This window comes from Portunus trituberculatus, chromosome 27, assembly GCF_017591435.1.
Source record: "Portunus trituberculatus isolate SZX2019 chromosome 27, ASM1759143v1, whole genome shotgun sequence".
NCBI classification, from domain to species: domain Eukaryota; kingdom Metazoa; phylum Arthropoda; class Malacostraca; order Decapoda; family Portunidae; genus Portunus; species Portunus trituberculatus.
This window is the reverse complement of record NC_059281.1, coordinates 9497402-9514901: the sequence shown is the minus strand read 5'-3', so window position 1 is coordinate 9514901 and position 17500 is coordinate 9497402. Positions and strand designations below refer to the sequence as shown.

At 45.9% G+C, this 17500-nt stretch overlaps 1 protein-coding gene across 5 annotated transcripts in view; it reads right to left on the bottom strand.

Moving 5' to 3' along the window:
• Positions 1–17500, bottom strand: part of LOC123509596 (zinc finger protein basonuclin-2-like) — a 126125-nt gene that overhangs the window by 39586 nt on the left and 69039 nt on the right. The window contains exon 1 of one of the 5 annotated variants that reach the window (XM_045264020.1): positions 3999–4052. The exons of the other annotated variants lie outside the window; for them this stretch is intronic. The gene's annotated coding sequence lies outside the window, so the exon portion shown is untranslated. Of the gene's footprint in view, positions 1–3998; positions 4053–17500 lie in introns of those variants that run through there. 5 annotated transcript variants of the gene reach the window in all.

Sequence of the window (17500 nt, the reverse complement as noted above, 5' to 3'; positions counted from 1 at the left end):
GAGAAAGGAAGGGATTAAAAAAGTAGACGAAGATGAAAAAGGAAGAAACAGAAATAAAGAAAGAATGAGAAAGAGGAAACGAAACAGAGGAAGGGAAAAAACAAAACAAAAATAGAAGAAGCAATAAATAAAGAAAAAGGAGAGGAGGAAAGTGAGGAAAAGGGAGAAAAAGGGAAGGGATTGAAAAGTACACGAAGATGAAAAAGGAAGAAACAGAAGTAAAGAAAGAATAAGAAAGAGAAACGAAACATAGGAAACGAGATAAAAAAAAGAAAGAAAGAAAGAAAAAGGAGAGGAGAAGAGGAAAGAAAAGGGAGGAAAAGGGAGGAAAAAGGGAGGAAAAGGGAGGATAAAAGGGAGGAAACACTTTGATAGCCAGACGCGCAGGTATCATGAGTCACCTGTCACGTAGGTGTCATTAATTAAAAGGAAAGGGTGGTAATTGGGACCTTATACTCTTCACCAGGCGCTATATGACCCCCTTACTGCGCTGCCGTGACTCATTTTACATTTTCTTTAGCCTCAACTGAAGAAAATGACTGATAAATTGATAAATGTGAAAAAAATGGAATAAAATAAAGAAAGAGAGAGAGAGAGAGAGAGAGAGAGAGAGAGAGAGAGAGAGAGAGAGAGAGAATGGGAGAAGAGAAAAAAATAGACAAAAAACGTAGAAAGAAAAGGAGAAATGAAATAAAGAGGAAGATAGGAGAGCTAGAAATTTCTCTCTCTCTCTCTCTCTCTCTCTGACGTCACGATGATACATGGCCCCTGCTCCTCTCACTGATCCTCCACTATGTTTATCTCGCCCCATGACACCCCTCAACTCCCCCTCCCCACTTCCCCATCCTCCACCCCTTTGCTCCCCTCTCCCTTCCCCTCCCGTCCCCTCTGTGCCCTTTCCCTCCACCTTCTTCGTCCTCCCTACCTCTCCTTTCTTATTTCTGTTATTTTGTTTTGTAATTTTCATTTTTTATTTTTTTTATTTTTCATTTCAGTAAGGTGTGGTTATTTTGTTTCTTTTCGTTTTTTTTTTATTTCTTCTTCGTTTGTGGTATTTCCGAGTCAAGTTTGTGTTTTTTTCTCGTATTCTGTCATTTTGTGCTTATTTTCCAGCCAAACTTGCTTTTTTTTCCTTACTTCCTTTCCTATTTCCATCCTTGTGTCACTTTCCCTCACTTTCCTTCACCACTGCTTACATTTTTACACGCCCATGTCTCTGTCCTTCACTAGCGTCAATATTTCTTTCCCGCCCTCCTCACTGCCCAGCCTCGTGGCACCGCAGGCTCGTCCACTCGTCACCCTCTCCGTCTAGTGACAAATCGCGGACACCTCATAAAAGGGCATCATACAAAAGACACAGGTATCGCCTCAGTGTCGCTCCGTCACCGTCGCCGCAGGGTGAAGGAGAAGAGGACCACGAAGAAGCAAGCCTAAAGATATGACGTGTCTCCTCCTCCACCTCCTTCATGTCTCCCTCTCCCTGTCTCTCTCTTGCGTCTCCCTCCCTTTCCCGCTTAAAAGCCCGGCTGACGGTCCTTCTCCGCATTCCCTCCATCTCTTCCTCGCTCTCCTCCGCGCCGTCCCCGGAAGATTTAATATCTGCACAACACATGAACACTATAATGTCGAGTCGTCAGGATCCACGGTGTAAAAACTAGATGCACCGGATTCGTGCCGCTCCGGGATTACACTATACTTAATTCCAGCCCATAATTGCTTTGACGATTTTTATCACGTATAGAAGGTTGGGAGAGGCCGGCGGTAATTGCGGGTGTGCTGACGGGGGACGTATTTCACAGACCACACCCACTGTCACAAATTGTCACCCACGAGAGTCGCCGCGGGCCAGCCAGCGAGCCTTATCTCTCCCCGCCTTAGTGCCCGTAATGGCCCCAAATTTCAGGGGATGGATAGAGACTCTCCCATCCACGTTTGTCGCGGAAAACATCCCTTAGATTGCCCGCCCCGCCGCGTGTCTGTCCGTCCGTCCGTCCCTCCGTCCCTCTGTCTGTCTGTCTGTCTGTCCGTGTCTCCTTTGCTTGTCTTTGCGTCACTCCGCCTGCCTGCCTGCCTGCCTATCTGTCTGTCTGTGTTTCCGATCCACTACCCCCCCCCCTCTCTCTCTCTCCCAGTTTAGGTATTGCTGATGTAGTAGTAGTAGTAGTAGTAGCAGCAGCAGTAGTAGTAGTAGCAGTAGCAGTAGCACTCGTAGTAGTAGTGGTAATAGTAGTGGTAGCAGCAGCAGTAGTAGCAGTAGTAGTAGCAGCAGTAGTAGTGGTAGTGGTAATGGTAGCAGCAACAGTAGCAGCAGTAGTAGTAGTGGTAGTGGTAGTGGTAGCAGAAGTAGTAGTAGCAACATTTCACCTCCTCCTGAGCGATGCATCCTTAGCGCGGTCTGCAGGAGGGCGAAGGACAAGCGAAGGAGAGAGAGAGAGAGAGAGAGAGAGAGAGAGAGAGAGAGAGAGAGAGAGAGAGAGGAAGGACACTGGTTGGTATGTCCCATGTCAGCGTCCTTCCTCGCCACTTCCCAACCACCCAGCGCCATTCCCTCCCCGCCTCTACGCCCTAGGTCACCCATCACTCCTCCCCCTCCCTTCCCCACCCCCACACCCGAGCCCCACGACAACCCCGCCGCCCGTCACTCCGAGGAACACGCAGAGCAGCGCGGCGCATCACCACACCCGTCATTTCTCCGTCTGTCCGCCAAAGAGTGTGTGACTTCACCAAGATTACATTAGTCCCCTGTCCGTCCCTCTCTCTCTCTCTCTCTCTCTCTCTCTCTCTGTGTGTGTGTGTGTGTGTGTGTGTGTGTGTGTGTGTGTGTGTGTGTGTGTGTGTGTGTGTGTGTGTGTGTGTGTGTGTGTGTGTACGAAAAAATTAATAGCGTATGTTGAGGAGTAACTGAGATGTGAATGTTTTAATGTATATCTTTGACGTTAAGAGGAGGAGGAGGAAGAGGGGAGGAGGAGGAGGAGGAGGAGGAGGAGGAGGAGGAGGAGGAGGAGGAGCAGGAGCAGGAGGACTAGGAGGAGGAGGAGGAGGAGGAGAAGGAGAAGGAGAAGGGGGAATATAGATAATACGCGTGAATTTCAGAGAGAGAGAGAGAGAGAGAGAGAGAGAGAGAGAGAGAGAGAGACGCCGACAGGTACGTACACTTAAGCAGACGGGATGAGAGAAGAGGAAATGTGCGAACTAATGAGTCACGGCGCCACAACAGCAAGGTCATAAGGCGCCAGGTGGGTGAGGGGACCCGAGGACTCAGGCAGTAGACTTAAAGACTCCTGAGAGAACTGAGGACCCAGAAACACAAACGCTCGTATGACTGGGACTCTTAACCCTTTCACTGCGATAGGAGACAAATTAACCCTTTTTGCTACTATTTTCTTTTATTTATTTATACCATGTGGGCTTTTCATGGGAATTTATGGGCTAAGGGGGGGTACTTTATGGGGTACCTCCTATCTCAAAGGCATATTAACCCCTTTGGCTGGTATTTGATACACCTTTATCGAATTGTGTATCACTGTGAGGTATTCTTGATTGCTCTACAGCTAAACTAAATCTATAAACTCCGTACAAATTGCAAAATACATTCTCTCCTGTCTTCTTTCTTATGCATGCTTAAAAAAGGCAAATTAACCATTTTGCCATTTTTTCTTGAATTGTGTATGTTACGTTCACCGGTTAAACTGGTAAGATTGGCATCGGAGAGCCGGTGAACAATAACAATAAAAAAAAAACACTGCAGGTTCAACTGGTGAGGAAATGTAAAAGGGGGTCACTTTAAAAAGCTACTTTAATAACCCATAATGAAATTGACACATATATAACAAGAAACATGAAACACAGATATATAACATGAAACACAGGAAAATGACATACACATATACATATAACACAGTAATAAATACAACAATAAAGAACCCAACTTAATACCTAACAATAATCCTAATCCTATATAGAGGCAATGTGGAAAACACGGACGAGGGAAGTGATACTTATGCGGTGTCGCAGTGGTGAAATGCTGGGTGATGGTTGATCCCACGGCAGAACCAAGAGGCGTTGTGTTCACTGGTTGAGGCTTGGATCTCAACTGCCAATCCAGAAAACCAAGAGCTGGCTCAACACTTTCGGTTGAGTCGAAAGGGGCCGCGTGAATCCAACTTCGGGACAGTAGCGGGGCTTCATGAAACGGTGACGTGGAAGGTTCACGAGACGGTGGCGTGGAAGGTTCACGAGACGGTGACGTGGAAGGGGAGGCGGAGAGGTGGCGAACGAGGTAACAAGCGGAGGAGGTGATGGTAGTAATGCATGTTACGGGCGGGCCGTAACATGTATCACTGTGAGGTAGATTTACTTGTTCTACAGCTAAACTGAATCTATAAACTCGGTAGAAGGCAAGGCAAGACAAGGCAAGGCAAGGCAAGGCAAGGCAAGGCAAGTCAAGGCAAGGCAAGGCAAGACAAGGCAATACAAGACAAGACAAGGCAGGACAAGACAAGACAAGACAAGGCAGGACAAGATAAAGCAAGGCAAGGAAAGACAAGACAAGGCAAGACAAGGCAGGGCAAGACAAGACAAAGCAAGGCAAGGAAAGACAAGGCAAGTTAAGGAAAGACAAGGCAAGGCAAGTCAAAGAAAGGCAAGGCAAGTCAAAGAAAGGCAAGGCAAGTCAAGGAAAGATAAGGCAAGACAAGGTAAGACAAGGCAAGGCAAGACAAGGTAAGTCAAGGCAAGGTAAGACAAGGCAGGACAAGACAAGCCTTTTTTTCAATTCTACCTGAGTTCTCGCCGCCAAACAAGAATAGCTGTTGTGAAGAGGGAGTGGATGTGAACGACTTCCTCTCTCTCTCTCTCCCTCCCTCCATCCACCCCTCCCTCGCACTCCCACTCCCTCTCCCTCCCTCTCTCTGCCTCTAGTCGCCGTCACAACACCGCCACCACCACCACCGCCACTGCCGCCGCCACCACCACCACCACCACCAGGGCTTATTATGAACGGCAGGAATCGAGGCGAAGCGGTGTGTGTGTGTGTGTGTGTGTGTGTGTGTGTGTGTGTGTGTGTGTGTGAGGAGGATTACTGTATACGCATAGTTGACAATTACACACACACACACACACACACACACACACACACACACACACACACACACACACACACACACACACACACACACACACACACACACACACACACACACACACACACACACACACACACACTAAGAAAATTCAAAGCAGATAAGGAAAAAAGTGGCACTGAATACAAATACATCATCTCTCTCTCTCTCTCTCTCTCTCTCTCTCTCTGTGACTGACCTACTCCATCATGCACGGCGCTATCTCAGGATCTGCTCGACTTTAATACATAGTCTGACATGCAAATGAGGCGAGGACACAGAGGGAAGGTTGAAGGAAAGGGGTAGGAAGGGGGCACGGGAAATGAAGGGTGAGAGAGAGAGAGAGAGAGAGAGAGAGAGAGAGAGAGAGAGAGAGAGAGAGAGAGAGAGAGAGAGAGTGTATATGCAATTATCTAAAGCATCATCAGCTATTTAGTTCATACGACACACACACACACACACGCACACACACTCATCTCTCTCTCTCTCTCTTTCTCTCTCTTCCCTGTGGCTGTGTTAATTTGGACGTCAGGAAATTCGTCAGTTCTATCGTGTGTGTGTGTGTGTGTGTGTGTGTGTGTGTGTGTGTGTGTGTGTGTCAAATACTGTCAACGTTTGAGTTCCTGTGTTTATTAATCTTCTCTTCTTTTAGCTTCTCTGTTTTCGTTTACGTTACCACACGAACACACATACACATATCACAAGAACACACACACGCACAGCACACAGCCACCCGCCCACCCACCAACCCTGACACCCTCGGAGCGGGAGCAGGGTATCAGTCGCCCCACACACACACCGCTGTCCGCTTTGCGTCCTCAACGGTGTATAAATAGTTAACCTCTGATTACTAAGAGGCTACACACACACTGTTCTCTTCGTTACTGTCCTTATTATCAGTATCTTCGTCTTCACCATTCTCACTGTCTCTCTGTCACCGCTGGCTCCTTGTCCTGCCAGGCTGCTTACACAAAATATGGACCGGTGGACATTGGCGGGCAGCGTTTGGCAACAATGCTAAGATTAATTTGCCAGAATTGACACGAATACATTAATGTCTTTACATATGCATATATATGATACAACAACAGATAGGTACACTCACATCTGTATGTATGTATGTATGTATGTCGGCTCCCTACTTAATGAAGATGTTTTCCTACCTATCTTAACACACAAGTAACTTCTGTCATCCATTTTCACGACAGTTGCCATTGGCTACCGCTGCCTTTGACGTAATCCGGCTGGCCTGCCTGCTTGCTGTCCTTCTCTTCCCATTTGAGGTTACCAAGTGTTGATACTGAGAAATTATATGGCCAGGATTGACAAAGAGTCAGTGCTGGCGTACATGGTAGGGAAGTGAATATTAAAGGTGGGAGTGATTGGAGAGGAAGGGAGTAGATGAGGGAGGTGACGGGACGGGACGGGAAGGAGGAAGAGGAGGATGAGGAGGAGAGTTTCAGGGTGTGACTGTGAGGATGAGGTGTATTTGAGGGTCAAGGGTGAGAAGTTGACCCTTTTTGCGTGTGTGAGGGTGCGACGCTTGAGGAGACAGTGAGGCGTGCGGTGAATACGTGAGTGTTGGCCGAGTGTGAGAGAGGTGAGGCGAGGTTCAGTTCTGCATGAGGGAGGTTTAAAAGTGACGTGTTGAATTTGAGATGAGACTGACAAGAATCTCAACCTAACCTAACCTAACCCAACCAAACCTATCCTAACCTAACTCTACCCTACCCTTACCTAACTTAACTTAACCTAACCTAATTTAACCTTAACCTAACCCAACCTAACCTAACCTAATCAACGTGAGTATGAGAGAGTGAATGAGTATGAGTATGTATGAAATGTGAGTGATTTTTGACGTACACGAGGGTTAAGGTGATGGTGAAGTGAGTGAATATGAGGAAGAAAGGTGAAGTGCATGCAAAGCGGTGCGTGATGTCAGGCGTGGGGTCAGCGGTGGGTGTGTGGGTGAGAGGTCAGCATCAGGCGGTAAGTAGATTATTGCAGGAGTCGGAACATTTGTAAATCCTTGAACTCCCTAAGTGCAGGAGAGCAGAGCGGAGTTCATTCTCCCGCCGCGACTGCCACCACGCGTCAAATTGCTGTCATTACCTTTTATCGACCCCGCATTATCCATCCTCAGGAATCAAATTATATCCATGAAATAAAAACATAAAATAAAAAAAAAATATATTCACATCCTCTGCATATGCAAAAAGAAAGATAGAACTTATAATAAAACAATGGCTGAAAATTCTCATCACTATCAGCCGAGCGAGAAAATGATTTTGATACGAGTACATGAACACGACGCGGCGGGTCATGACTGACACTGCACGACTACTAATAATGGAGAGGGGAAAAAAAGAGAGAAAAAACTGTACATGAAAAAAGAATAATCTAACTACAACAGCGTGTAATATTTCCCGGGAGTAACACAGCCACTGATGAACCGGAGTTAGTCTGTGCTGGAGCAAAACGGTTTTACATTTAGTGAGTGAGGTCCGCGCGGGGTGTCTGTCCTCCTCGTCCTCGTCCCCTTCCCGCCCGCCTCGCCCGCCCGCCTCGCCCGCCTCACCCGCAGGACCAAATGGGATAAATAGATTAAATTGACTTGAGGGAGGAAACCGAAATTGGATTCTGCCAAGGAGAGGTTCGGCTGCTTGGGAGTCGCTCGTTCCAGCCAATCCGCTCACGCCACGTCAGGGAACATCTTCAAATAGCCAATCAGGACCTTGGGCTTTGAGCGGCCGGCCCGAAGTTAGCCAATCAGAAACGACTATTACCCTTGACTTCGCACAAGGCAGTCCGGCCATCATCAAGACGCGCACGTACGCCCGCACACGCCCAAGCCTCGCAGGAAAATAAAGGAAAATATTGGACGCTGGTTTGCTTTCTAAGAGTGAGAAGATGATCCTGCCTGGAGGAGATTAAGGAAAGTTACTAAGGGGAATCCTGTCTTATGATGAAGCTTCCAGGGACACTGTACACGTATCCTTCTGCCTTCTCTTTTTCCTCCTCCATCTCCTCCTCCTCCTCCTCCTCCTCCTCCTCCTGCTGCTGCTGTAGTCTTCCTCTGCACCATTGCTGTCTTATAATGAAGCTTCCAGGGACATTGTGCACGTATCCTTCTGCCTTCTCTTCTTCTCCTCCTCCTCCTCCTCCTCCTCCTCCTCCTCCTCCTCCTGTTGCTGCTGCTGTAGTCTTCCTCTGCACCATTGTCTCTTCCACACTCACAGCTGGCTTATATTAGTTACCCAAACAGCTGGTAAGATATTTAGATTCTATACCCATTTGGATTTCCTTTGTATTCCTTTGTATTTCCTTGTATCCCTCCTCGTCTTCCTCCTCCTCTCCTCTAGCTCTATCTCAAACAGTACCACCACCATCACCTCCACCACCACCACCACCACCACCACCACCACCACCACCACCACCACAACATCACCATCTATCACATTGGAAATAATGTTCACACTGGAGCAAACAATAGCAGCGCCTTGTAGTCATTAATGTTTCTCTCTCTCTCTCTCTCTCTCTCTCTCTCTCTCTCTCTCTCTCTCTCTCTCTCTCTCTCTCCTTGATGGGATCACTCAGGTTCACAAGGAATTGATGAAGCGAATCTGATCTTGCTATGAAGGAGGACTCGATCCCATTTGCATGTAAATCCCAAGTGAGGAGTGTAGGAGGGAGTGAAGGAGGCGACGGATGAAGAAAGGGGAGTAGGAGAGGGGGAGAGGGAAGGTGTGAGAGGAAGAGGAAGGGAGAGAAGGGAGAAGGAAGGGGAAGGAAAAGGGAAGGGGAATGGGAGAGTAAAGGTTTAAAGGAAAAGGGAGATGGGAGAGAGGGAGAGGGAAGGTGTGAGAGGAATGGGAAGGGAGGGGAAGGAACAAGGAAGGAGAAGGGAGAGGAAGAGGAAGGGAGGGAGAGGGGAGAGAGAAGGGAGAGGAGGGAAGGAAGAGGAAGGAGAGGAAGAGGAGGAGAGAGAGAGAGAGAGAGAGAGAGAGAGAGAGAGAGAGAGAGAGAGAGAGAGAGAGAGAGAGAGAGAGAGAGAGAGAGAGAGAGAGAGAGAGAGAGAGAGAGAGAGAGAGAGAGAGAGAGAGAGAGAGAGAGAGAGAGAGAGAGAGAGAGAGAGAGAGAGAGAGTTGGACAGGATATGAAAGAAAGAAAGAAATGTGGCAAACAAACTAAAATGAAAAAAGAAAGTTGATATTTATTTACACACACACACACACACACACACACACACACACACACACACACACACACACACACACGTACAAGATAAGGAAGTGAGGTAAAGGGAGGAAAGAAGAGGCAAAGGAGAGGGGGAAGGAGCAAATGATTATAATTGAAGAGGAAGAAGAAGAAGAAGAAGAAGAAGAAGAAGAGTAAAAAGAGGAACGCATGAAGATGAAGAGGAAAGGAGATGGAATGGAGGAATGGAAGAGAATGGAAGAGAAGGGAAGGAAAAGGAAGAACAAATGAAAGAAAAAAAATGCGTACCAGCGAATGAAAGGAGAGAAAGAGGACGAGGAAAGAGGGAGAAAAATATGAAAAGAGGATGAAGAGGAATAAAGAAAGGAGAAAAAGAAAGAAAAGGGAGAAAAAAAAAGAAAAGGATAAACGACAAAGAACAAAGAAAATTAAAGAAAACACGACTAGAGAGAGAGAGAGAGAGAGAGAGAGAGAGAGAGAGAGAGAGAGAAACTAGAAACAACAAAACCACGACTGAATTCAAAGAAAAATCGACACAAAAATGAAGCAAATAAGTAAGAAAGAGAGGAAAGAAGAAGAGGAGGAGGAGAAAGAAAGAGGAAGAGGAGAAGGAAGAGGAAAAGGAGAAAAGCAAAAGCGAAACAAAAAGAAGCAAATAAAGAAGAAAGAGAGGAAAAAAGAAAAAGAAGAGAAAGAAAGAGGAGGAGGAAGGAAGAGGAAGAGGAAGAGGAAGAGGAAGAAGAGAAGGAGAAGAAGAAGGATCAAGAGGATAAGGGGTGAAAGCAAGGAAGGAAGAGAGGCGAAAAAAAGAAAAAAGAAGCGAAAGGAAGAGAAGGAGGAAAAGAAGCGAAAGGAACAGGAAGAGAAGGAGGAGGAAGAGGAAGAGGAAGAGGAGAAGAAGAAGAAGAAGAAGAAGAAACAAGAGGATGAGGGGTGAAAGCAAGGAAGAAAGAGAAGCTAAATAAGAAAAAAAAAGAAGAGAAAGGAAAAGAAGAGAAAGAAAGACGAGAAAGGAAGAAGAGGAAGAGGAAGAGGAGGAGGAAGAGGAAGAGGAGGAGGAAGAGGAGGAGGGGTAAAAGCCTGACAAAGCCTCTGCTAACGAGTATCAAAGCGTATCGGTCACGGTAAATACGGGGTTGCCTCCTGATAGTTAGTGTCCCTAAAACACACAAATTACAGGTGATACTTTAGTTTCCCCTCCCTGAGATGTCAAGTTAGGAGGGGAGAGGAGAGGGGATGGAGGGGAGGGAAGGGAGAGGGAGGGAGAGGGAAGGTACGGCACGGAGAGAGAAGGAAGGGGAGGGAGAAACGATAGAAGGGGAAAAAGAGAAGGTTGAAAAAAAATTGAGGGAAAATGTCTGAAGTTTGGATAAGGAAGGGAATGGAAGGGAATTGGATAGAGAGGGAGAGAGGAAGGGAATTGGATAGAGAGGGAGAGGAGGGAGGAGAGAGAGAGAGAGAGAGAGAGAGAGAGAGAGAGAGAGAGAGAGAGAGAGAGAGAGAGAGTAAATAGAATCCTACAGACACAAGGTAAATGGAGGAAAAAAAAGAAGAAAAAGAAGAAGAAGAAAAAGAAGAAAAAGAAGAAAGAATTTGAAAAAAGAAGACAATTACTTTTCAGGGTTTTCTAGATATTAAAACCTCTCTCTCTCTCTCTCTCTCTCTCTCTCTCTCTCTCTCTCTCTCTCTCTCTCTCTGTGTAAAATTTTGATCCATAAGCTTAAAGTTATGATGACATTTTCCTACTTGCCTTCCCACACTGACTTCCTACAAAGCTCTTGGCGGTGTTGACTCCCGGCGGTGGTGTTGCTTCTTTCTGCCATCCAATGCACCACCAACTATTATTCTATTCTCTATTCCCTTTCGGACTTCACATATTCTTTTTTTTTTTTTTTGTTTATTTTGCTTTTTATATTTTCGCTTCCCATGTGGTAATGTCAGACGGTCATTCACTTGTGGTTCTCTTCTCTCTCTCTCTCTCTCTCTCTCTCTCTCTCTCTCTCTCTCTCTCTCTCTCTCTCTCTTCTTTATGCATCCGACTCTATTGACTTCCTTCCTTCCTTCCTTCCTTCCTTCCTTCCTTCCTTCCTTCCTTCCTTGTCTTGGTTATTTTCTTTCTTCTCCTTTCTTATTTTCGTTATCAGTTTTTATTTTCTATTTTACTAGGAAGAAACGAAAAGAGGAGGAGGAGGACGAGGAGGAGGAGGAAGAAAAAGAAGACAAATGCAGACAAATTAAGGACATATTTTTAAGAATGCAAAATGAAAAAATATATAAATAAATTTGAAAATAAAATAAATACATCAAAATCGACACAGGGAGAGAGAGAGAGAGAGAGAGAGAGAGAGAGAGAGAGAGAGAGAGAGAGAGAGAGAGGAAGGGGAGAATAGCGTAAAAGGGAGAGAGCGAGGGGGAAGGGGAAAGAGAGGTGAGGAGGAGAGATAATTACAGGTATAAACTCACTAATTACCTGTCATTAAGGGAGACTGCCACTCCCCCCTAATTGACAAGCTTCCCTCAAAAATATAGCTTGCCTCCGCCTTGCAGCATTTCCTAAACGCAAATCAATTTTTCGATTCACATTGGCATCCTTGTTTTGTGTTCTATCTCCATCTTTCTCCTACTTATCTTCATCCTTCATCTCCTCCTCCTTCTTTTCTCTTCCTCCTCCTTCTTCTTTTTCTCTTCCTCCTCCTCTCTTCCTCCTCCTTCTGATTTTTTTTTCGTCTTTCTTGTCGTGTTTTGTTTATGTAGTGGAATTGTAGTAGTAGTAGTGGTGGTGGTGGTGGTAGCAGCAGTAGTAGTAGTAGTAGTAGAAGTAACAGTAGCAGTAATAGTAGTAGTAGTAGTTTTATTTCCTTTAATGCTCCCCCTCTTATCATTTCCACTCGCTCTTAAATTAACCTATGAATCGTAAACCAAACTAAATTCACCATAAATGAAAGAAAAAAACCTCACAAATAATCTATCCAAACTTTAGGGTATTAAAAAAGATAACCGTTAAATACTCGAAGGTCATAAAGAAGGAAGGAAGGAAGAAAGGAAGGAAGGAAGGAAGGAAAGGAAGGAGTCAGTGAGTATACTAAAAGAAGGAAGGAAGGAAGGAAGGAAGGAAGGAAGGAAAAGGAAGAAATCAGTGAGTGTATTAAAATATTTCTTAAAAGCATCGCATGTGATTCAATTAATGTCACTAATTTCCTCGATTTTAAAGAATATCGAAAACCAATGTGACAAAATGGACAAGAGGAGGAGGAGGAGGAGGAGGAGGAGGAGGAGGAGGACGATGATGATGATGATGATGAGGGGGAGGAGGAGGAAGGAGGAAAATGAAGGTAGATGGAAGTAAGAATATGTATGAGAAGGCATATATAGAAAATCTGCATAAGGAAAGAAAAGAGGAAGAGGAGGAAGAAGAAGAGGAGGAGGAGGAGGAGGAGGAGGAGGAGGAGGAAGAGTAAGAGAAGAGGAGCCACACCTTTCTTACCTGGTCTACAATGCTCATTTACCATTTCTACCTGTCATCTCTTGAAAAATACACAACCTACCTCTTCTCCCATTCCACACCCTTTCCTCCTCCCATTCCTAACTCCTTTACAGCTAATGCTTAAGTTCATCCAAGCCTAGAGACTCCCTCCATCTCTTCCTCTCCCTTTCTCCCTCCATAACCAGGCATATCAAGTAGACAAGAGCCACATAGTAAAGGGAATATTCAGTTTATCTGTTAACTTAGCATACTGTTTACCATATAAAAAAACCAAGGCTTCTCTTCCTCCCTCCCTCCCTCCTTCGTCTCTTAAAAAGGGAGGGAGACGAAGGGAGGGCAGGGAGGGAACCTAAGTCATTGTAAAATCAGAGTCTTTATATTGACGGAGGGAGGGAGGGAGGGAGGGAAGGGAGGGAGGGAATGGGTAGGTAGGTATGTGGGCAGGACACAGAGGAGGAGGAGGAGGACATGGAGACAAGGTGAAAAAAATGGGGAGAGGAGAAGAAAGGATGGCGGAGGGATGAACGAAAAGAAGAAGGGATACGAGAAGAACGAAAAGTAGGAGAAGAGGAAGGAGGAAAAGGAAGAAGGAGGAGGAGGAGGAGGAGGAGGAGTAGGAAGAGGAGGGCGCTAACAGGGAGTACCTCACTGTCTACTATTTACAGAGCAGACAGCAAAGGTACCAAAGTGAGTAAATCAACAGTTTATGACACTCGGCGCCTGCCCCTTTCGCGTCACCCTCTGGACGACAAGCGAGGCCGCGGGGCAGGGTGTTGGGGGTCGCTCAGCCGAGAGAGGGGGAGAGGCTGGGGGTAGAGAATAATAGACGGTGGAGGGGGGGCCACGGGGGAGATGAAAGAGATGGTACAGGGGGCAGGGTTAAGAGAGGAAGGGGTGAAGGGAAGGGAAAGAGAAGGGGTGAGATCTCCAGTCCCTGCTTATTCACGGCGACATGTGGTGGTGGTGTGTGGTGGAGGGTGACCAGGTGACAGGGGTGACCAGGTGATAGGGGTGACAGTGAAGGGGTGAGGAGGTAAAGGCAGCTCTAGTATATATATTAACTTATTTCAAAGGGGACAGGAAGGAAGAAAAGTAGGTGTTTTAAAAGGGCGCCATATCATTTCTCTGGCCCTTGAATTACGATGCTTTCTCTCTCTCTCTCTCTCTCTCTCTCTCTCTCTCTCTCTCTCTCTCTCTCTCTCTCTCTCTCTCTCTCTCTCTCTCTCTCTATCAAGGGGGCCTCTGAATTATTTCCAAATCTGACAAAGGCCTTATTGAGGTTTACAAGCGTTTAAAAACATCCTCTCTCTCTCTCTCTCTCTCTCTCTCTCTCTCTCTCTCTGCTAATGACTGACTGTATCAATTAATTCCCGTCTGAGAGTAAAACCTTTGCTATTAGTTTCCTTTAATGACCCTTGTCTGGCTGCCTTATGACTAACTGTGTTTAATATACTATCTAATGGGGAATGGGTGTCCGGGGGAGGCTGTAATGGGGTGGGGGTGTGGGATGCATTTCTTGGTGATCATGGGGGAAGGAGGGAATGGGTAGGGGAGGCAGAGGAGAGGGATGCCCAATATGTACAGCCAATATTTTAGGACTATTAAGATGGTGAATATGAATTAAGTGTTTATTTCTATTGATGGAAGGGAGTTATGGACCGCATCTGTTTTTTTCGAGTGGATGGTATTAGTGTTCTTTATTCCCCATCACATCTGCTTGACACCTGGTTAAGTATGACTATGAATTATGTACACCTCTTCCTTCCCTCCTGCTCTCTCTCTCTCTCTCTCTCTACACTCCCTTCTTTTCTCCTGAGATATTTCTCTTATTTGATACAAAGCTTTTCCTCTTAAAACTATTCTCTTCCTACTTTTCTCCTTTCTTCTCTTCTCTTAAACCTTCTTTTCTGTCTATCCTTCCTCTCACTTTTCTCTTCCTTCTCTCTCCCTCTTTCGCTCCATTCTTTCCTCCTATATCACTTCTCTGTACTAAATACGAAACAGTTCTTTGTAAAATCATTCTCTTTCTACTTTTTCTCTTTCCTTCTCTTCTCTCAAGTTTTCTCTCTTCTGTCCATCCTTCCTCTCCCTTTTCTCTTCCTTCCTCCTTCCCTTCTTCGCTCCATTCTTTCCTCCTATATACAAAATACTTTCTCTTACAACCATTCTCTTTCTACCTTTCCTCCTTCTCTTCTCCCAAGTCTTCTCTTCTGCTCATCCTTCCTATCCCTTTTCTCTTCCTCTCTCCCTCCTTTCTTTACTCTCTTCTTCCCTCACTTCTCTACACTTACAAAATATTCTCTAGTAAAGCCACTCTTTCTATTTTTCCAACCTCCTATTCTACCAAGCCTTCTCTATTCTGTATCCATTCCTCCCGTCCCTTCTCCCTCTCTTCCCTCGCCATGCCTCCTCCACCACGAACCTCCAGCGCCCACAAGCCCTCCACACCTGCGCCACGTAAGCTTGTAAGTACACAGCGGCCACTCACATCTCGCGTCAGGTAATCCAGGTGTTGCGTCTTACCTGCTACACGTGCTTGTCAAAATACACAGGTAACAGAAAATGGAAACACCTGACAGAGAAATTAATAAGAGGATGAAATATGTTAGGAAGTGTTGGCAGGGGGATTGGATGGGGGATGGGGTGTGGGGGTGTAGGAGTGGGGTAAAGAAGTGTTATGGAGTTAAGGGGAAGGGTGGAGGTGTGGGGGGGGTAGGGGAAGGAGGAGCAAAGCCATGATAGTCTATAATTTATTCATTACCTCAGGCTTCAGTCTTTGAACCCATAAAATAATTGAAATATGGGCACTGTTTTTATCTCGGAAGCGCCTCCTCCTCCTCCTCCTCCTCCTCCTCCTCCTCCTCCTCCTCCTCCTACTCCTCCTCTCACTCTATCACCACCACCACCACCACCACCACCACCATCACCACCAAGGGTCTTCGCCACAGCCACAGGACCGCAGGAAGGTCACACAACACCACCACCACCACCACCACCATCCCGTCACCACTACAATCACCCTCAATAACACGATCAAAGAAACAAACCGTCACACACACACACACACACACACACACACACACACACACACACACACACACACTAACAGCAGCAGCACCACCACCACCACCATCACTACTATCACCACCACCACTACAACACCACGTCAATAAATCAATACTCCTATACACAACACAGTCTTGACCACCGAAACTTCATTACCGAACACTGAAAACAGACAGAGAGAGATAGAGAGAAAGAAAGAAGAAGAGAGAAGGAGATAGAGATAAAGAGAAGGAGAGAGAGAGAGAGAGAGAGAAAAAAATACTAGTCGACCCATAAAATAGAGAAGGTGGCAACGCGCGAGCCCACTCTTTATGACAGCGTGTTGGGCGGGTGGGCGGGGCGACGCATGCGCATATATTACCTCAACTGTCCACCCTATTGGTCACTGGCATCAGATAGCCGGCCGACCCCCATTACCCATGCAGCCGAGGGAGGAATATTGTGTTGACCGGAGCCGAGATAGCAAAGCCGGAATGGAAGACGACCTCAGTATGCTCCTCCACCTCCTACTCCACCTTCAACTCCACCTCCACCTCCACCTTCGGGACTTTGACTCTTACCGTGTGTGGAAGAGGGAAGGATGGAAGGAGGAAGGGAGGGTGGTGTTGGCTAGGGAATCCTGACTGGGCTACCTTGTTAATCCAGGTTGGGGAGGGCTAGGGGAGTTAGGAGCTGGGGACCTGTTGTGGGTGGGGTTCTGAAGGGGTCTAGTTGGAAGGGACTGGGTGGAGGAGGTTGGTCGCTGCTTCGGTTGTCTAAATTCCGAGGGCATGATATTTTGCGAGTGTCAGAATCCTTCGCGGCCACTGAGTCTGGGTAATGAGGAGGCGAAAATACGGAGCCGTGCAAGAATAATGGCACAGATTGATTCCCTGACTGATTTAGATGTTTTCAGGCGACGCTTCCACCAAAATTGTTACCTCAAACTATAATAAAATATGCAAGTTACAAAAAAAAAAAAAAAAAAAGGAAAAACTCGTGGTGTTGTAAGTTTAGTGTATAATTTGAAGATGCCACTGACAACTAAAGAAGAGAGTCATAAAGTGATCGAAGTCTTCTTGCACCTGTTGTTTTATTTACCACTTAAGACTCACCTGTACTGAGACAAATGAAGTAACAAGAACGTCATTATGAACCCCCCAAAAAAACATTAACCCCTTCAGTACTGGGACGCATTTTCACCAAGAATTTTGATAAGATTAGACGATTTTATTTACGTTACGATGGGTCTATGGAGGTCAGAAGATTAATTAATGGCCAGAGTCTTCACTATTTTAATCCCCACGTAAGTTTCTGAAGTTGTATAAAATCACTAAATAACAACCAGAATGAATATAAGAACGCGTCGTAACAATGAAGGGGCTAAACATTACTAACAAACATCAAACGAAACGGAATACGGATTTGCCTACTGAAGAAAGAAAGAAACATTGACTATTTCATTAGGTTTCTGCTCGTTTCGGTTAAGCTTCATTTAATCAAGAGGGAGGTATCAAGACATTTACCCTTTTATTTTTGGCTAACTCTCGGACCTGCAAGGAGACTGGCAAGCAAGTGGACCTTTTTTATCAATCGTTTTATATTACCCTTGCCCAGTTTTCCCCTCTCAAAC